Raw genomic sequence first — 5,206 nt, 5'->3', positions numbered from 1 at the left:
ACACAGGTTGTCACTTCATAGTGTATTAAACTTCCAGCATGTCTCTCCCATTTGCTTGATACTCTTGTATTCTATCCATTTTCCTTATCAGTCCTTTTTTAAAGCTTGTATTCATATTGGGATAAAAGTAACAGGTAAGTATGACCTTTCTTAGAAGGATCACCATTTTCATAGAGCTCTGTCCCTCTGAAGATGGAATAGTGGCCTTAGCAAATGGCAAATCTCTTGAGGTTGCCAGATGATCCCAGTGGATAATCAAGAATCAGTCAAACCTGTAATTCAGCTGCAGAGTGGGTTAACAGTTTCCTTCCTGCTCAGTATGGCGCGAGGAATGGAAAATGCAGCAAAACACCCCCATGCCCTGCCTTGTAGAGCAGTGAACCAAAAGCAGTGCAAAACCAGTTAGAAGAAAAGCCTGGCACGCAAGAATGAGGATGGCCTTGGATAAAATGGCAAATCTGGATTCAAGTCTATTGTTTGCCACTTTCCTGTGTGACCTTGAGCAAGTTCCTTAAGCCCTCTCCTCATCTGGTAAACGTGCATAATACTTTACACCCAGAATTGTGGTAAGGATTCAGTGAGGTAATATGTGTCATGTGTTTAGAAGATCAATGATGGTGTGTTTGCAGTTTGCAAACAGTTGAGGAAAACATGATAAATCCCCAAGCCTCTGGTAGAAAGTTATTGTGCAACAAAAACAGGGAGGCCTTGAGCTGTGTGCTTCCTTCTTGTTTCTCTGAATTAGGCCCTGAGGCGTATCCCCCAAGTCTACCTTAATGCCCGAAATCAGATGCTCAGGCACCCTAGTGTGTTTGCAGTTTGCACACAGTTGAGGAAAACATGATAAATCCCCAAGTCTTGTCCAAAAAAGTAGTGGAATATGAAATATATGGTATACCTGAGTGCTGATACTGGTTTCACTTGCTGGCAACTGTGGCTTCTTGGGTACATCCTTTAGAAGTTCTCATCTGAGTTATAAAAATCCCACGACATTAGCATATTTGTGAAAATTTCCATTGTTGGAAGTGCTGTTTTTATTTCCTTATGAACACTTTGCTTACAACTAAAGTACTTTGGCTCTATAATGGTGGTTTGATTATAACTACTTGTTACCCAGACTTCAGGCTTAAACATTGCAATTAGAGAATAGTAGACTTTGTTTTGTTTTTAAATGAAAACAAAATTCACCTTAGAAAGTGGAACATACTAGATATCATCAAATGTTAATTTTAAAATGTAATTCAAGAAGCTCTTTCCTTTAAAACATTTCCCTGAAAATAAGCTCACAGGTACTATATTACCTTTTGATCACTATTATTAATCATTCCTTAGTGGAACTTTGACTTTTTCCTCAGACTTAAGTAAAATGACCATTTTTAACTGTGGTTTTTCTGGCATCACGTCTTTCCAGGAACAGCTCTGGGTCTCTTGGCCAGTTTGGCGTTAGAGCCTCTGGGCCAGTGTCCCCAGCTTCTGTGAGTCTCTCCAAGATCTGTCAGTGTTGATCAGAGAATCATCCCCATTGAATCCTTGCAACTTTCTTTTACTTATTTCCCCACAATCTACAGAATGCACAAAAGCGGGACAAAGTTAAGGACCTTCTCTAGTTCCAGGTTGGCACTTGCTAAATGTCGTCAGTTCCCACCTCTACGACCCCCAAGATTATACTGTGGTTCTAACTTTGCTGTGGATTCTCTGCGACTGCTCTCTAGAGAAAATTTTCTGCCAGTTTTCAGTTTAATTTGGAGGGAACAAAAAAGACTTTCCTCCTTACTTTTACTAGAGTTTACTAGAGTTTTACTCGAGTTCCTTGAGAGTAATCTCAGAGAAGAATCTAACCCATCCTTTCTCCCTCTGCATTTACCATAGCTATCAGTATAATAAATGTTGAATTAACTTTAGCCATTAGCTGACTTATAAGTGGTCCCTTTTAAACTTCATCTTCTGTATTTGGTGTCTACCTGTATAAAATAAGAATAGTGCCTATCTTCCTCAATGGCATTTTGCCAAAATAAATTAATGTTCAGAAATAAAAGGTACTATATAAATCTGAAAAACTGTAGAGAGTCCTCTAATTTCATGTCTAAGTGTTCTACATTGAATTGCTTTTCCCCAAGTGTTTTAGAAAGAGTTGCATTCCTGAGTAAGGACTTAATGGCCAACTTGGGAAATAATCAAATTAAAAGTCTTTAATTCAGACTTTTAACTAACTTTTTGCAATACCTTCTATTAAACACTTCCATATGACCTATGTAAAATTCATAGCAAAACATCTGAAACATGGTTACAGATGTAACACAGTGTTATATGAGCAACTCCAAATAATGTACCTTTATACTGTTGAGATTCAAATTTTCCAAGTACTAATTAAATTAAGCAGATAAATAATGTATTTCATCCAATTATCTTTTGATTTATCTATTCAGCAAACCCTGGTAGGAGAGCTGTGTGTGGGTCTCCTAAAAAGGGACCGGGTAATTCTGGTGAGACGCTAAACTAGCCAGGCGATGGTGCTCATGCATTCCAGTGTTGTAAACAACAGTGTGGGTACAAGTGGCCAAGCCCTGGAAGTGTGGCTGAATATGTAGGGACTCCCAGTGTTGTTGTTTATGCCACTTGGCAAATATTTCTATTCAAGCCTTCAGCTAGTTTATAGCATTTCATTTTACAGCCCATCATGATGAGATAGTAACCAACCCCAGAAAACATCAACAAGCATTAGAAACCATAGTGTTGGAAGATGAATGTAATCCCAGAGACTTCCATTCCATTCCCCCCACGCCAGCACCATCACATCCCCCTCACTACCCCCTCTAGTGTTCAGTGAATTTCTCTAAGCCAAAGTGGTTGCCGTGGGTCTTGGGTCAAAGGAGGATATTTGGAGGGATTTTTCTAAACACATGCATATAAACATTGAGAAATAGCACTCTGAAAAAGCAAGAGTCATACACAGACCCCAGCCCTTCTTAGTGAGTAAGACAAAAGGCAGCATGATCTATAAATATGGTAAAACGCCTTGAAAGATGAGTCTGCAGAGGATGAGGGAAGGCGGGAGGTGGTTAAGAAAAGGCAGGAGGGAGCGCTCTGTGACACCAAGCATGCCTTCTCCCTCCAAACACAGCTGTGTAAGACATTTTCCATTTTTGAATAAGGAAACAACAATTACATTTTAAGTTGCGTTGGTTAAGAACAGAAAAATATAACTTGGCACGAGTTCCCATACTGGCCTTTTAGAACGGATTGGTCTGTAACACCATACTAAGTCTGTTTTCTATCAGTGATTCCTAGCCAGCTTATTAAACAGATTTATACAATGAAAGAATCTAATAACAGAAACATTCACCTTCTTTATTACTTGGCATTATTTATGGTTTGAGTTTTTTCAGCTACTTTTTTATGCACTGGAATCTGCCAACATTATACTTTTAAAGTTTATGTACCAAAATATAAGTAGGTTGGGAGAATATTATATGTGTCCTCTGTCCAGCCATGTGGCCTCCTCCAGCAGAGACTCTTGAGGACCTGTCTGTCCCATCCTCTGAGTGTTTTCAGCATAGAATCTGTTTCCTTCTGGAGTCTGTGATTCTTTACCCTAACAAGGGTTAACCCCCTCCCCCCCCACCCACCAAGGGATAATGTTCCTTTCAGCCTTGGGTTTAGAGGCAGAGAAAAAAGTACCTTAGCCTGTACAATGGTGTTTGTAAGGGAATTAGATAATTCCCTACTGATTTGCAAACATCTCTCTGAATTTTCAAGATGGAAAAGATCTTCAGAATGTCCTTTTTTCCTTCTCATTTATTCTTGGATAATGAGGGATCATACAGCTGCAGTGTCAGTTGTCCGAGGGAACTGGTGTGCTTGAATGAGAATACTTGAGTGCTAAACTCTACAGTCTCACTTCCCAGTCTGCCCTTTTGTAGAAGAGAAATCAGGGAGCCACTTAAAGGGGCTTAACTGTGGACCTGAAGTGGTCAACTGGGGAATCGTGGTGTGGCAGTGTGGCCCTGACCCTTCCCTGCCTCGTTTACTGTCTGCTTCCCAGCTGCATCATAGCATGAAGGAATATTTTGATTTGGTTGTTCACCCTGAGAAGGAACATGTCACCTCCTTTTCTGAAGTGTGTTCTCCTTCCCAAGGAAAACACACATGTGTGAAGCACTCTTAGCTGGAGAGGTGACCCCAGGTGCTTTGGGACTGTGAGGCAGCCACTGTGGGAAAGTAGTGGCCTGTTTATGGGTTTATGGGTTGAGGAGGAAGGACAGGATAACAAGAGGAAGACCAGGAGCCTCCCATGAATATACACACCCTTGTGAGAAGAAGCTCATGAAGTCAGATGGTAATTTGTTTAAGGAAGCCGTGAACACTAGTAATAGCAGGACACTTTAACACTAGTGTAGTTAAAGATGGAGGTATAAAATTAAGGGAAAGGCGTTTGCTTAAGGCAGTTTTCCTTTTAAAAACTACAGCATTTAGGCTACCACCTTGTGTTTCCTTAATAAGGAAGCCATATTCCAGCCATGTGGCAGGAATTAGTCATTGCCTTCCATATGGTTAATAATAATAAATGTAAGAATTTAGAGGCTATTAGATCAGTGGGAATTGCATGGTTTGCTGGGTGAATGGATCAAAGGGGAGCATATCTCTTCTTTCTCCAGCTTCTATCTTTCCAAACCTTTCTCCCTGCTGTGCTTTTATGCATATGCGCTTCCATCTCTTTGGCCCACTAACCTTTATTTTGAAAGATCCTTTGAATAATCTGGAATGAGGCCATCTAAAGAACTCTCAAATCTTTCTGTAGCCTGCATGTGAATTATTTCTCAGAAACTAACATTTCCCCCGAGCCCAGATACTAAGCCAAGCTTTAAACCAAAAATTAGAGGTGTGAGAGACACGAAGACAAACAGGCTTCCATGCCCTGTCCCTCCAAGAGCTCACAAATTAGTTCTGAAGACTGATATATAAATGGATCATTATAGTGGTAAAAACTGTGATAGAAAAAGCACTCCCAATTCTGTTGACCTGTGCATGTAGGAGGCTGCTGGGAGGCAGGTAGAGTGCAGAAGAGGGAAGGCTATATTTTAAATGACCATAAGGGTCTTGTAGAACTTGGACCCTGAGCAGTCCACTTTGACTTCAAATTCCAGCATGTGCGAACATTCTCTCTCTCTCTCTCTCTCTCTCTCTATCTCTCTATCTCTCTATCTCT

This window comes from Carlito syrichta, unplaced genomic scaffold (genome assembly GCF_000164805.1).
Source record: "Carlito syrichta isolate Samal-C Ts95f unplaced genomic scaffold, Tarsius_syrichta-2.0.1 Scaffold142890, whole genome shotgun sequence".
NCBI classification, from domain to species: domain Eukaryota; kingdom Metazoa; phylum Chordata; class Mammalia; order Primates; family Tarsiidae; genus Carlito; species Carlito syrichta.
The sequence above is the reverse complement of the archived record's forward strand: the minus strand, read 5'-3'. Positions refer to the sequence as shown.